Below are 16150 nucleotides of genomic sequence, written 5' to 3'. Positions count from 1 at the left end.
GTTGGTTGACTACCACCCTCGCTCAAGAGCGGCTGCTCTCTTGCTAGGTTTTTCCAAGGGATTTAGGATCCCTTATGTGGGGGTCAGGAAGGCTTTCATGTTCGATAACCTTAGATCGGTTGTCGGACATGAGGACATTGTTAGGGCCAAGATTGGGAAGGAGGTGGCCGAAGGCAGGGTCCTTGGGCCTTTCCCGGAGCCGCCCTTTCCGAATCTTAGGGTGTCCCCTTTGGGGGTGGTCCCCAAAAAGGTGAGTGGTGAATTTAGGTTGATTCACCACTTGTCTTTTCCTAAGGGGGAGTCAGTGAATGATTTCATTCCTGACGAACTGTGTTCGGTGCAGTACGCATCCTTTGATGCGGCCGTGACCATGGTTAGGAAGTGTGGGGTTGGAGCCCTTATGGGTAAGTGCGACATTAAGTCGGCATTCCGGCTCCTCCCCATACACCTGGACAACTTCGAGCTCCTGGGCTTCCATTTCGAAGGTGGTTTTTATGTGGACAGGGCATTGCCAATGGGCTGCTCTGTCTCATGCTCTCTTTTTGAGAGTTTTAGCAGCTTCTTGGAGTGGGTGCTCAGGAGGCGTAGTGGCCTGGGCTCGGTCGTTCACTACCTTGATGATTTCCTCATGGCAGGGCCTGCGCACTCGGAGCAATGTTTTGCGCTGATGCGGGACTTCGAAGCCCTTTGTGCTCAGCTAGGGGTGCCTTTAGCCTCTGAGAAGACCGAAGACCCTGCCACCAGGATTACCTTCCTCGGTATTGAATTGGACTCAGAGGAGCAATCCTCTAGATTGCCCCTGGACAAGTTGGTTAAAATCAGGTGCAAGCTGGAGGCGGTCCTGGGCTGCAGGAAGGTGACTCTTCGGCAGCTCCAGGAACTGGCCGGGATCCTTAATTTTGCCTGTCGGGTAGTGGTGCCAGGCAGGGCCTTTTCTAGACGGTTGTATGATGCGATGAAGGGGCTGCGTTTGCCCCATCATCGTACCCGCTTATGCGCAGGAGTCAGGGCTGACCTCTGCGTGTGGCGGGAGTTTTTGGAACACTTTAATGGGTTGTCTTTTTGGAGGCACGAGCTTCTTTTGGAAGCTGAGTTGCAGCTTTGCTTTGATGCTGCGGGGACTTGTGGTTTTGGGGTAGTGCTAGGTGACCAGTGGTGCTGGTCGGTGTGGCCTCCGGAATGGAGTGCCTCTTCTCTGGTTAAGGACCTGACTTTTTTAGAGCTCTTCCCCTTGATAGTGGCCTTAGAGCTTTGGGGGGAGCAGTTTAGGAACAAGACTGTGCACTTTTGGTGCGACAACCTAGCGGTTGTCCATGTTGTTAATGCCCTGTCCTCTAAGAGTGACAGGGTCATGAGGCTTGTCCGCCATTTTGTGCACAAGTCCTTGTCCCTAAATGCCTTGTTTCTGGCTAGACATGTCTCCGGGCTGGATAACGGGGTGGCTGACGCCTTGTCCCATGGTCAGTTGTCCAGGTTTCGGACCCTGGCCCCGTGGGCACGGGAGTCGCCAGAGGTATTCCCAGTCCACCTTTGGAGCCTGGGCGGGCTCCCGAGCGTTGGAGAGACGAGGCCTCCAGGGCGATTGCCCTTTCGGTAGCACCGGGCACCCTGCGGGCCTACCAGAGTGAAGGTAAGGAGTTTGGGGATTTCAGGCAGGGTAGGGGTTACCCCCATAGTTGGCCTGCCCCAGTTGAACACCTGGCGGAATTTTGTGTCCTGCTGAGGCAGCGTGGCCTTTCAGTTAGGACTATTAGGTCCAGGTTAGCCGGCCTCGCCTTTCTGTCCAAGGCAGGGGGGTTTAGTGATTTTTCTGGTGACTTCCGCATTCGGAAGATGCTGGAAGGCTGGGTGAGGGAGCGACAGGGGGTCCCTTCTGACACTCGTCAGGCCCTGACGGTTCAGCAGCTGTCCTTGATTAATCAGGCCTTGGACAGTCTGTGTGCCTCTCAGTACGAGGCCCGTCTTTTTAGGGCAGCCACTTGTGTCATGTTTTTTGGGGCCCTTATGGTCAGCGAGGCAATGGCCTCCTCACAGGCTGACTTGTCGCTCCGTGCCTTCCAGTTCACTGATCTGGCCTTTAGACAGGCCTTTAGATCTGGCCTCACTTTTGGTGAGACATTCCAAGACAGATCAGTTGCACAGAGGGGTTAAGATTGCGCTTAGTGCAGCCACCGACCAGTCTGTATGCCCGGTGGCTGCTTTGCAGCAATTTTGTGGCTTAAGGGGGTCAGGGCAAGGGTACCTTTTTAAGCATCAGGACGGTACCCCCCTGACCCGTTATCAATTCTGGGCTTTGGTGTCTAAAGCAATGGTTCAGGTGGGCATGGATCCCGCCGGATATGGAACGCATTCGTTCCGTATTGGCGCCGCCACTAGCACGGCGCTTTCTGGTTTCCCGGCCCATCGGATTCGGGAGATCGGCCGCTGGCGGTCGGCGGCATATTTGGGTTATGTTAGGCCCGCCGAGGATCCTAGGCAGGGCTTAGGCTAGGTAACCTCTCTGTGTGTGTCCTCTTCCAGGTCCCCATGCCAATCAGAAACCGACGGCGCTGCTGTGTGGCCACAGCATGGTATTTTGGGCTGGCCGCTCAGCAGCCAGAAGCGCCATCGGGACCCAGTTGTCATTGGGATGGTGGGTCAATGTTGTTTGGATGGGCCGAAGAGGTATGCGGTGGGAGGGGCTCCTACCGACGTTGCTGGAAGGGCAGCATCTCAGGGCTGTACCCGGCGCTGCTGGGCGGGCGGCTACCCAGGGTCGCGCTCAGATGGGACTGGGTGGGCGGCAGCCCATAGCCGCACCCAGATGGCTGGTCTTGCACCTCGGTGGCAATGACCTATGCCTGCTTGGTGGTCTACCGTTGATCATCCGGGCGCGCGAAGACCTGCGGTGGCTTCGCATTGTGTGGCCAACCACGCAAGTGGTGTGGTCAGAGATCCTCCCAAGGATCGTATGGAGGGACGCCATTTCCCTTAGGGCCATTCACCGGGTCAGGCGTAGAGTGAATAAGGCCCTGGGCAAAAGAGATAGGGAATTAGGTGGGGTTGTAGTGGCGCATCCCCTCATCACTGTAGATCGGCCGTGGCTTTACCGGGCCGACGGCGTTCACCTGTCAGAACAGGGGAACGCCATTTTCTTACAGGACCTGCAGCGGTCTCTGCGTGAGCTGGCGCAGATAGAGGGGGGAGTCGGGGGGCCAAGATAGAGATCTGACCCCCACTCCGTGGCAGGTTAGGGGCGGAAATCTGGGTGGTGGTTAGCAACTGCGCGTTCTCCCTTGGGCATCTTTGGGGATGATTGACAGGTTCTCTCCAAGCTCATGGTGGGGTGCTACCTGAGCAGTTGGGGGAAACCTGTCTTTGGGTCCCGCACATTGAAGTCCCCAGGTAGGGGTGCGCCGTCGGGACCCCCCTCATGCGAGTGCATGGCAGGGTCTCAGGTGAGGGAGAGGTCCCTCACCTGGACTAGCATCGAGCTACGCCCATAGTTGCCCAGGAATGTTGATTTGCTACGTCATTTCCGCCCCGGAAGTATTTGTTTGACCCTGCAGGTCCACTGTTTGGGTCATAGTTAAGCATGTTGATTTTATGCTAATTTATGCTAATTTATGCTAATTTAATTAAATAAATTATGCAAATTATTATTTAATAAAAATGACCCAAGTTTAAATCCAGCTCTTGTGTCCGTGTCATTACTCCGTCTCTTCGGCAAAGACTTTTGACCCTGCAGGTTTGCAAATAAGATATTGGAAAGATATGACTAGTGTTAGGAGAAACTATAGAAACAGATGGAGTCCTGAAGAGATCAAGAAAAACATAAGATTAGTCATTCTTCTGTTTCCATTATTATCCATATGTAGATGATTTATTATCTATTTATTTATCTATTAATTAATTAATTAAATTTATATGCTGCCTAACTCCCTAAGGACCCTGATATGTTACTTTTGTTCATATTCAACAGTAAATATCTTATTCAGACATTTGATACAAAACAGGGATAGGATTTTCAATGCATATCAAAAAATGCTATAATATTATTTATTTATTTATTATTTATTTATTTATTGGATTTGTATGCTACTTTCTCAAGCAATAAAAATCAAGTTAACAATCTGTGTTTGGTCTTTATTATGTAAAAATGCTATGATTCATCTATGGTCAGCCATGAAACATATCATCCTCTGTTATGGAAAAAAATGCATTAGTAACTTCCTTTGATAATACTCCCATTGCTTCTAAGTAGAGAAATAACTCAGCGAAGACATAACTTAAAACATTTTGCTTGTCTAAAGATTTGTGTATGAAAAAGATACCTGTTGAATACACAATATACAAATTCATTATCCAAGTGCAAGGTTAAGAATCGTCCATATACTAGGTACAAAATGTCTGCTATTCTATACTCATAAAATAGATGTTCCTAGCCTTTCCTGAAAGCTTTTGAGAATGTAGAAGTTATAGGATTTAGGTTTATATGTGGAATTCTGTTCAGTTTTGAATTTAAGTGATAAAATCTTGTGAAAACTGATTGCCTAAACCAGGAACCAACCTACATGATCTTTAGTACTTATACCAAATCACAGGCTGGAAACCATTGATTTAGAAAGTTTTGAGTACTATACAAGAACCTTTTTGCTGTGCTATTATTCACAATTAGATCTTCATATGTCACTGAGGAAAATGTTATATTAAAACCAGCAAAGGATAATTTCTTACCTTTTCGCCAGTCACAATGCAAAAAATAAGCATTGCCAAAAACATCAGACACATGGAAAGGACATAAACTCGTAGCAACACTGGGATTATGTTTGGTATTATTCCTTGGCTTTCTGAATGTGATCTGGATATGCTTGAGTAGTTTCAAGGGCCTTGCTTGGTGCCTGAGGAAAAGGAGAAAAAACACAAGAGACGATTGAAAATGTTGAAACATAATCACTGAAGCTAAATCTTTGTAGCTGGTTTTAATGGTTTTAAAAGTCCAATTCTAAATAAATCCACAAATGTGGCAAAATGCCAATGATTCGGCACTCAAAACTCAGCACTGTTTTTATGATTCTTCATACCATGAAAGAGGGTTCATGACAAATGATGAGCAATATAATAATGTTGAGACATGCCAGTTGATACATTTGAGATCCTCTGAGACATGCTAATAATTATATTATAGATGTCAGGTTCCAAGTAATGCATCCATCACAAATTGAACTCTGAAGCATTCAATTTTCTCAAAGTACAAATTTATTTAGATACACCATATTGGCATTAACTGGTGAAAAGCTAGTACTGAAGTTCCCGGGCTTTTCACCTCAATATAAGTTTCAGATTCTCAAGTTTCCCAAAAAATTGTCACATTGTCCAACCAAGATGGGGGCTGTTTGCTTGGTGATTTCACTTCTCTCCTCCTCGTCCAGTCACCCAACCATTGGAATGTGCTTGACTCATTGACTAGCTAAGAAGGCTCCATCCTCCTTCAACTCCAAACTGTATCAAACTGATTTCATATTAGAATTCCCAAAGGTAAAAACAATCCCACATCCAAATCAAATTCAGGATTGACAATAGATCTCATTTATCCTTGTGTGTATTTTTAACAGGAGCAATTGTTGAAGAAAAATATCCAATGTCTGCAAGAAAGAACAGGTAAAGTAAGCATGGATTTTGGCATGTGGAAAAAATTGGACATAGTAATGCAATATCATGCACTAACAATGAAGTGTTACAGGCTAAAATGTTATCAAATTGGAGCTTTCGTTTCCATTCACAAGGCATAAGTGTGGAGGGTAATTTTGCAAGGGAATGCTCAGTAATTTCTGTGATGTGGGTAGGGGGAACCAAAACATGGAAGGTCAAGCAAAAAGACTGGGTTTTGACTATGATGCTACACCTATAGAAACATAGAAGAAACATAGAAGTCTGACGGCAGAAAAAGACCTCATGGTCCATCTAGTCTGCCCTTATACTATTTTCTGTACTCTATCTTAGGATGGATATATGTTTATCCCAGGCATGTTTAAATTCAGTTACTGTGGATTTATCTACCACGTCTGCTGGAAGTTTGTTCCAAGGATCTACTGCTCTTTCATTAAAATAATATTTTCTCATGTTGCTTTGATCTTTCCCCCAACTAACTTCAGATTGTGTCCCCTTGTTCTTGTGTTCACCTTCCTATTAAAAACACTTCCCTCCTGGACCTTATTTAACCCTTTAACATATTTAAATGCTTCGATCATGTCCCCCCTTTCCCTTCTGTCCTCCAGTCCAGACTATACAGATTGAGTTCATTAAGTCTTTCCTGATACGTTTTATGCTTAAGACCTTCCACCATTCTTGTAGCCCGTCTTTGGACCCGTTCAATTTTGTCAATATCTATTTGTAGGTGAGGTCTCCAGAACTGAACACAGTATTCCAAATGTGGTCTCACCAGCACTCTATATAGCGGGATCATAATCTCCTTCTTCCTGCTTGTTATACCTCTAGCTATGCAGCCAAGCATCCTACTTGCTTTCCCTACCGCCTGACTGCACTGTTCACCCATTTTGAGACTGTCAGAAATCACTACCCCTAAATCCTTTTCTTCTGAAGTCATCTTGCCAATTTGATGCCCCCTACCTTCCTAAAATAAATTCATTAATACTACTTCCTATTATATTATCAGCAATGCTCAAATGTATTTGTATATGTCCAATGACTTTTTCATATTTAAACTCAATATATCCATCACTTTTTCTTTTCTTTCCAAATGATGATATATCTCTAGTTGTGAAAATCTTGGAGGCCAAGCTTGTAAACTTTAAATACATTCCCATTGCTATAAAAAATTCTGAAATAAAGTGTTGATGCAAGTACCTGCAGCACAATAAAATGAAGAGAGAAAACTATAGTCATATGTTTCTTGACTAGCTTTAAAATAGAAAGATAACTCAGTTTAAATTGGGGTAGGTAATTTGCATGTCATATTAAAAAAAAGATAGACAAGGTTCTGTAGAAAAGATGTCCAACCTGAGAAGGTTGGGAATGTTCATAGGCCCCACCCACATAACATCAAAACTAGTAGGACAGTACTATAGGTCCAAATGGAATTGTCTGTGATAAATCTATGATAACATTCTCTCTGAGCTTTCCATGACCTTTTCAAGAGGACATCCAGTCTGCTATTTCTGTGGTCACTTCTGACCTTTTTGGATGCATTTACTAAGTGGGTTTTATATAAAATATGACAGAATCCTTTTCTATATTTATATTCTGGACACATACCAATAAATTGTGATAAGCAGTATGCTGTTTCATGTGTATGTGCTTAATCTGGCTTTATCTTATTTGATAGAATATATTTAAATTGATTCAGGCATCACCATAGTTAGAGGCTTTGCATAGATTTTGCATGCATGACATTTCTGCGTAGTTGATTCTTATTATACAGCTAAGCAGAAATGAACAAGCAGAAGATATGATAATACCGGTCATTGCATTTTTCTTTTATTGTTGATGAATAGTAAAACCTTATGGCTTCTGAATATAGCCTCTATCAATCATGTTATCCTTACATTTTCTGGGTTTTTTTCTGCTAGTTTTGTGTCCCAAATCAGAGTGCACACAAAATATTAATGGTATGTATCCATTTCTCCCCATTTTAATGTTTTAAGCTACCCAGTGATACCATGTGTGAGTTGGGCAGCCATATAAGCTTGTTTCAGATATAAATAAATGAATTTATCTTTATAGCTCAAGAAACTAGCAAAGATTTCTTCTGAGACATTGATCATGCGCACATTTCTGCTGCAGGCTAATCTGCCCCTTGTCTAAGCATTCCTCTAGCTATGGCTCTTGTTAGGGGTTAAGGTAACTCTTAAGAGTTACACAGGTTGCAAAGAGGGAAAACATGGAGGTAGCAGATACCCAGCTAATAATCCAGAGGTGTGAGCAGCACTACAAATAACCAGTCCAGATACATTAAATGTACAAATATTATTTACATTAGGCAAATATCATAGTCTGTAACAGTCCTAGTCATTCACAAATACAGCAATCAATATTTTCAATACATATACATACAAACCAACATTAGAACACATACTGTATATACTCGAGTATAAGCACCAAAAATGTGCTGAAAAATCTGACCTCGACTTTTACTTGAGTCACTGACAGCGCTTGGGTGCTGCAATGGCCCGAGCGTTGGCAGCAGGGGTCGGCTAGACCCACTGGGGCATGGAACCATTCTGCTGATAGAAATGAAGCTGCGTGCAGCTTCAGCTGACCAGTGGCAGTCTCTTCCGGGATTACCAGTCTTGGCTCTCCTTTTTTCCACGGCTGCTGCTGTGTCTGCACTCCTCACTTTTTCCCTGTTTCTTACTTCCTGGCCTCAGCAAGCTTTTCTCTCTCCTGCCCACTTCCTGACCCCGAACTTTGCCCGAAATTTCAAAAAAATTCAGGTTCATGTTCGGCATACCAAAATTCTGTAAATTCGGTATGGTTCTGAATTGTGCGAGTTCGGTTCGCCCATCACTAGCCAGGTACCCTAACCCTAACCTAAGCCAGTGGGAGCAGTGGGGGATTGAGGTAAGTACTTGCATTTTTTTTGTCTATACCTGCCCTGGGGGAACATATACCTGTTTACCCTCTTTTAAACTTACAGAGCTTGTTTACAGGTTTTCTTTGAAATAATTATTCTAAAACTTTTAATCTCAATTGATGTAATTTTATTGGTTTCCATTTTTATAAGTTACCAGTAGCCACTGCATTTTCCACCCTCAACTTATACTTGAGTCAATAAATTTTCCCAGTTTTTGTGGCAAAAGTAGGTGCCTTGGCTTATAATCGGGTTGACTTATACTTGAGTATATACAGTAGTTCTTACTACACACAGTAGTCCTTACAATGGAATAGTCACATAGACAAACCAGCTTAGAATCAGAGGTCTCAATAGAAAGAGAGTCTCATTAGGCTCTGAAAGAGAGAGAAGCTACTGGCTCCCTCTTATAGCTGATTGCAACACCAGCTCTTAAAACAGTTGTGTGCTAATTCCTTTAACCATACATTGCTGGCTTAAGTTATATATTACAAAACCCAACCAGTTATACACACAGTGTTAGCAGCTCTTAACTTTATTTCAAACGATCATTTCCAAATACCATTATGTGTTGGTTTTTTTGTTTGGAATGATTCTTAGCATGGGTTTGGCTTGACTGACAACCATATTGGGAGAAGGTGCAGAAGAATACTTCTTCTCTGAAACTCCCTTGAATTTTCCAGATGTTCTATGGATTTGTTTACTTATTTAAAATATTTATATGGCCGACTCTGGGAAACTCATAATAGCAGTAAAACCAAAATGAATAATAATTAAAATATTATTAAATAATAGTGCCTACCCATCCTTCTTGTATGAAACCCAGCGTCGAAACCATCTCCATGCACACAAACAAAACTATAGCTCTGCTATGTAGATTACGCCATCATCATCATGATAAAAAAAGAACTATTAGTGAAGAGATATGAGATAATCAATATCTCATATAATAAATACATTCCTGGATGAGAGTATTGTTTCTTCCATAATTATTTATGTAGTGTTGTTCCTTGTTTATCTGTGCATTGGTTTCTGGAAGGGATATGTTTCTTAGGCTATTTATTTCCTTAATAAGATTTATTGTCTCTTTTAAAAGGCATGTCATTGGGGTTTATCACTGTGTGTCTATTACTGCTGATTTTTCTGAATGCCAACTGTGTACAGCTCGTATAGCTTTAAACTGTATAAATTTAAAGAAAGTCTTGGTTTGGGGTTCTTCTCCATAAGTATAAACCATAATCCTATTTCATGTGCCTTCAGACATTAACTAATGATATAGCACTAGCAGGGTAACTATAATTTATTTATTTATTTATTCTATTTTTATGCCACCCTTTTCTTTAGACTCAGGGTGGATTACAACATGTGAACATGTTTTAACAGAGCCAGCCATATTGTCCCCAACAATCCGGGTCCTCATTTTACCCACCTCGGAAGGATGGAAGGCTGAGTCAACTTTGAGCTGGTGATGATATTTGAACCGCTGACTTACAGATCTACATTCAGTTTCAATGGCCTGCAATACAGCACTCTACCTGCTGCATCACCCCGGCTCATAATTTAGTAATCACTTCGTATCTCTTAAAAATAACTGTGAATTTCCTTCAGCTACATGATCAGCTAGTCATTTATTAGTATCACCAATTGCAGCATTAGATCTGGATAAGGCTATGATGGAGAAAAGCTAAGCATATTGAAGTGAGAATAAGCCACATTCAACTCTATTGTTTTTCTTTCTGAGTAAACCTATGTTGGAAATGGACCGTTTCTTAACTTAGATTTAGGAGCTCTGGTTATAAATGGCATCTAGACATGAATGTTAATCACCCGCTGTGTCTTTATGTGCAGTTTATGCACCTATGGCAGTTTGTGCTTTAAATTATTCCTAGCCTTATCAAAAGGATTAGTACTTGTAATGCTAAAAAGCTAAAGCAACATCTGCCCTTAAGAATAACAAAGTGTTGACTGTGATATGGAAAGTAACCAATGCTTTCTCTTGAAGCAGTATTTGTGTCCATCTAAATAAAAAAACAGAAGCCTCTGATGAAGAACTTTGAGGTGAAGCCAAGTAAAATCCGGAAATTAAAGCTGGACACAAAATAAATTAGCTATGATTTAGCATGCAGTAGATATCAAGCAGGTTTTTTTAAATGAGCTAAAAAACATAGATTTTTGACTTAGATAGAACCCTAATTGGTGTGCAGAAAGAAAATGTATTGATCAATATTTTATTAGAAGAGCTGAAGATTTATAAAATAGGATTTAATGATTAAAATTATTCTAGCTATATGGTAAATATAAAAGAAGAGTTATGTACTTGCATATGACTATCATTTAACTAACAGTCAATTTTAAAGGTAAGTGACATATGGAGCTTGGTGAGTTCTATCATTCACTTCGTCCTCTTCTTCAATTATAATGTTGTTTTTACTTTTGGATTTTAGACCGACTCCACATATTCACTGTCTATTGGAACAATCAACAAACCTGGCTCTGGCAATCGGTACATTCATGGTCATAGAATCTTCACAAGCTCTCCATATTGGTTCTTAATGTCCATGTTTCACACATAGAAAAATATGGTCCAATCTATATAGCAGTGGTTCTCAACCTGAGGGTTGGGACCCCTTTGGGGGTCTAACAAGTATTTCACAGGGGGTGCCTAAGACTATGGGAAAAGACAAATTTCCCACGGTGTTAGGAACTAAAGGTTCTATTCTGTCACCTTGGAACACATTTTTACAATCCGACCAATCATTCGTTTACAGTGGGAATTTTCCCTCTGACCTTTCTGCCAATCAGCTTAAACCTCTGTTGGGAGAATTCGTGCTAGACTTATGGTTAGGGGTCACCACAACATGAGGAGCTGTATTAAGGGGTTGTGACATTACAAAGATTGAGAACCACTGTTATATACACTGCTCAAAAAAATAAAGGGAACACTTAAACAACACACTATAACTCCAAGTAAATCAAACTTCTGTGAAATCAAACTGTCCACTTAGGAAGCAACACTGATTGAGAATCAATTTCACCTGCTGTTGTGCACATTCAACTTTGTACAGAACAAAGTATTCAATGAGAATATTTCATTCGTTCAGGTGTAGGATGTGTTATTTAAGTGTTCCTTTTATTTTTTTGAGCAGGATAGTATGCCTAGGTATCAGTGAAGTCTCCTTTAGAAGTGAGGTGTTTAGAAGGAGAAGTGTTGTCCAAGACACCTGAGAAGTTAGTATATATATTTATATACTATTTAGGGATGAATTTGGATGCCAGACATGCATTGCTTGCTTGTTATCTTGGAATATTTTTAGCTACTGACCGAATTAGGATTTGGATAAGGACTTCAACCTGGATCTTTATAAACCTTCCACTTCTCTCTGATTAATTATTGCAAAAGCTATTTGTTTCAAGATGGGAATGTAAGACAACAGGATTCTAAATGAAATCGGTATTTCAGATCTTCGTCTTTAATAAAATAGGGAGGAAATTCTATGCTTCCAGGAGACATTAATCATGAATTACAAACTCTATTGGTAAAATGTGTAAAAACACTGAATAGACAATTTCTATATATTTTATTTGTTATACTTCTACAGTACAATGTTTTTGCATGGTTCCATTAACTTTGTTATATTATGGAATTCCAGTATAATCTTTCATGTGTGTAAACAATTATAACCATTACTCTTTAATTCATTTTTTATTATTAGCTTGCCTTCCAGCTTTAGTAATAAGTATCATACAGTTGTCAGGCTATCTATCAGTTGTTCAAACTATCTTTTAAAATGTCAATTTTTGCAGTAGCACAAAGAGCAGATTAAATTGGCAGGAGAGAAATAAATGACTCAGCACTCAGAAGATTCATCACCAATTGTTATTTTTGCTAATTCTTTATTTTACTTCCTTATGAGAAATATTTACCAATGTTTATTTTATTTTTTTATTTTGTCCAATACACAATACATATAGAAGAGAATAGACATGAGGTAATATATATAAAGAAAAATATAAAATAGAGGAGAAGATATATGAAAGGAAGAAAATATATATGATATATGAGATAAAGGAAAGACAATTGGACAGGGGATGAAAGGCACACTAGTGCACTTATGTACGCCCCTTACTGACCTCTTAGGAACCTGGAGAGGTCAATCGTGGATAGTCTAAGGGAGAAATGTTGGGGGTTAGGGGTTGACACTATTGAGTCTGGTAATGAGTTCCACGCTTCGACAACTCGATTGTTAAAGTCATGTTTTTTACAGTCAAGTTTGTAGCGGTTAATATTAAGTTTGAATCTGTTGCGTGCTCTTGTGTTGTTGTGGTTGAAGTTGAAGTAGTCATTGACAGGTAGACCATTGCAGCATATGATCTTGTGAGCAATACTTAAATCGTGTTTTAGGCGTCGTAGTTCTAAGTTTTCTAGACCCAGGATTGTTAGTATACAACTGTACACAACTGTACTTAATACTCTACAAATATAGTGGTAGTAATTCAAATGGCTAGATGATTTAATCTTATATTGCTAATTAACAGAAGTTGGGGTGTTTGGAAGAGGAAGAAATTTTCTATTTAATCAGTTTATTTCAACTCCTTTTGTAATGCTACAGGTTAAAGTTTAAGGTAATATCAGTAGAATCCAAGCAAATGGTATGGATTTTGAAGTCTAAGAGTGAAGTGGATAATTTGCTTGCAGCAGCTGCAAACTCAATCAGCAAACAGAAATTTAAACATTCCTTTTCCATAAATGCAATCTCATACTTTTTCCAGCAAGATCTGAGCAATGTTTATATGTATAAAAATGACACTTTGAACAGAACGCTTTGTAGTATTTTATGTACAGACTTAATATAACCAAGGTTGTTGCATTTACATCTAGTCACCAATTTTAAGATAGACTATTAGTGATATGTTCAACGGATGTATCTAATAAATTTTATGTATATTATTTTCTACTCAAAAGGGACTAGAGGGCCCTAAAAGAGTTGTTAAGAGTGATATGGATGACCAGAAATCATTTTATTTAATGACTTTAATCAAAGCAACTATTTTATTCCAGTCTTGACAGGAATTTCCAACTGTCCTCCACAGGAATATACTGTATATCAATCAATCAATTCAATCAATCAATATCATATTTGAGTTATGAAGAAATATGAATAGAGCAATATCTCAATTATTTTCTCTGTGTACCTTTTAATATTCATTTTATCCAATTTCCATTAAAAATATTAGAACTTTATATAAGATATTTTCACATTTTGAAAATATGATTGCAATTATTTAAGTCAAATGTGATTATTTAAGTCAATTGCCTTGACTGCTAGCCATAAATTAAGAGCTGTAAACTGAAATAAATGAGAAATCTCTAAAGATCAAATTTTCATAATAGGTAATATGGTGAAAGAAAAGAAACTCTATGGTGAAGGGCTGCAAAATTTACTATCACACTGTGGGCGTGGCTCATTTTGTAGGTGTGGCTTGTTGGCCAGGTGACCAGTTGGAAGTGGCTTGATGATTATGTGATGGCTTAATGGTGGCCAACTTGATGTCACTTACGTCAAGGGTTTGGGTTATGGTTAGGGTGCCTGGCCTCTCCTTCCATCAAAGATACAATTTCCCTATCTATTTACTATTACTGAGCATCCAAAATATATTATTTAATTCTATGTATATATGCCATATGTGTACATACACACAGGCGCACAAAATATTCATTATCTACTATATAAACTGTATGTGTGTGCACACACAGACACACACACACTGTTGTTGTAAAATTATTCATATTCAGCCTCACTTACTGTGATAGGAAAAACATACCCAGAGCCCAGAAGGGAAAAAAAGAAAAAAATTCAAAAATTTTCTACTGGTTCTGCGTACCCATAAGAAGCCCATCACTGAAACTCTATCAACAAAAGTCTCATGGGAAGATCTCTTTTGTGGTGCTTCTGAAACCGAAGTAACCCATGAGAAACTAGGGAGTTTTGAAACCGTCTGAATCTGACTGCATACTGAAATGTTTGCCTGTATATCAGCAGACGTTCACATAAATCCCACAAGCACTTCCTAACTAGGCTAAATCTAAATCTCAACCTAATAATGATTGAAATAACTATGAAAATAATATTTAATAAAGAATGTATTTTCAAACAGGCAAGAGCTTTGGTGGTAAGATTTATTTTTATTTTTGCAATTTTACACCTCCACTATAGTCAAATCCTCTACAGTCTTTGAATGCAATTGTAAATGAGCTTTCTCCAACATGCAAATCTTATTGCATTTTTAAAAAGAATTTAAGCACAATTCTTTTTCTGAAAGGAAACATAGCACACACACACATACACACACACACAAGCAACATAAACTACACAGAATAGGGGGAAAATATGATAGATGAAATGCAGCTGATGGAGCTTAATAATCGAGTCAGTCTTTGGTGTGCATTCAGAATGTTACTACCCAATTCAAGTTTCTAAGAGTAGATCATAGGCTACGTACTATACTGTTGGATCCTTGCTCTTCTCTGAATTTGTTTTTGTGTGGATGTTCATTATCAGTTTAAGTAATATCATCAGTTCATTAAGAAAATGCTGTGGAAGCTACATATATTTTATTTTATGTGTAATGTAACCTGGCAATGTTACTGCTTCTAAGGAAAGGTGCTGCTTGAATCCATACGACTATAGTTATTCCTGTTCCTTCATTATCTTCTCTGGTTTTATATATTTTCCTTTGTATCTCTCCAGCACTGAATGTAACATTGGGCAACACAAAATAATATTGCTGCAAATAAAGTATGTGGCAATGTACTTCAAAAAGTGGGGGAAATAACAGCTAATGTTGCATTGGATATATGTAACATGAAGTTTGGAACCTGCACACAGTCTAGATCCAAATTTCCTTCATGGCCAGCCTTCCTGCTAACTGCATCTCTGTTTCACAATTTCCTAGCTGGGGGGAGGGATTGCTGTATTACACCCTATATTTAATGTCTTCAGCTATCGCATATAAGACATGACATTCAACAGTAAGATTTAAGATTAAGATTTATTAGATTTGTATTTCGCCCCTCTCCAAAGACTCGGGGTGGCTCACAACAACAGTACAATACACAGAGTAATAATAAAATTTTAAATTTTATTCACGGTCAAAGACCATCAATATAATATTAATAATAATTAAAAGGAAAAAGAACAGGAAACAGGACTTTTGGCTGAGCAACCAAGATTGACCCATTGTAACAATACAAGAGATGTACGTATCTCGCTATGAAGGCACACATTTGCGACAAATCCCCGCTGCCGCCGTACAGAATCTGGCCACCTGTGCCGTAATCCTGGCCTGCTCATCCCCAAGCAACCACCGGAGATAGGCAACGTCCGAGTGGCCAGGATATCCCTCAATAAGTGGTAGAATATGCTTTCTCCTAATGTCAGTGTAAAAGGAGCGTCTCAGGAGCATGTGTCCCTCAGTCTCCACCTCTCCTGAGCCACAAGGGCAAAATCTTTCAGTGGCTGGAGTTCCCTTGTACTTGCCGTGCAAAACGGCGGATGTAAGCGCACGTCACCGTACTTATTT

The 16150-nt window shown here is 40.2% G+C and overlaps 1 pseudogene; it reads right to left on the bottom strand.

Annotated features, from left to right (window-relative positions):
* Positions 1-3689: 3689 nt before the first annotated feature.
* Positions 3690-16150, bottom strand: part of LOC139168607 (cullin-3-like) — a 59482-nt pseudogene continuing 47021 nt past the window's right edge.

Source organism: Erythrolamprus reginae, chromosome 5 (assembly GCF_031021105.1).
Source record: "Erythrolamprus reginae isolate rEryReg1 chromosome 5, rEryReg1.hap1, whole genome shotgun sequence".
Taxonomy (NCBI): Eukaryota; Metazoa; Chordata; class Lepidosauria; order Squamata; family Dipsadidae; genus Erythrolamprus; species Erythrolamprus reginae.
Note: the sequence above shows the minus strand (reverse complement) of the source record. Positions and strands in the feature narration are given on the sequence as shown.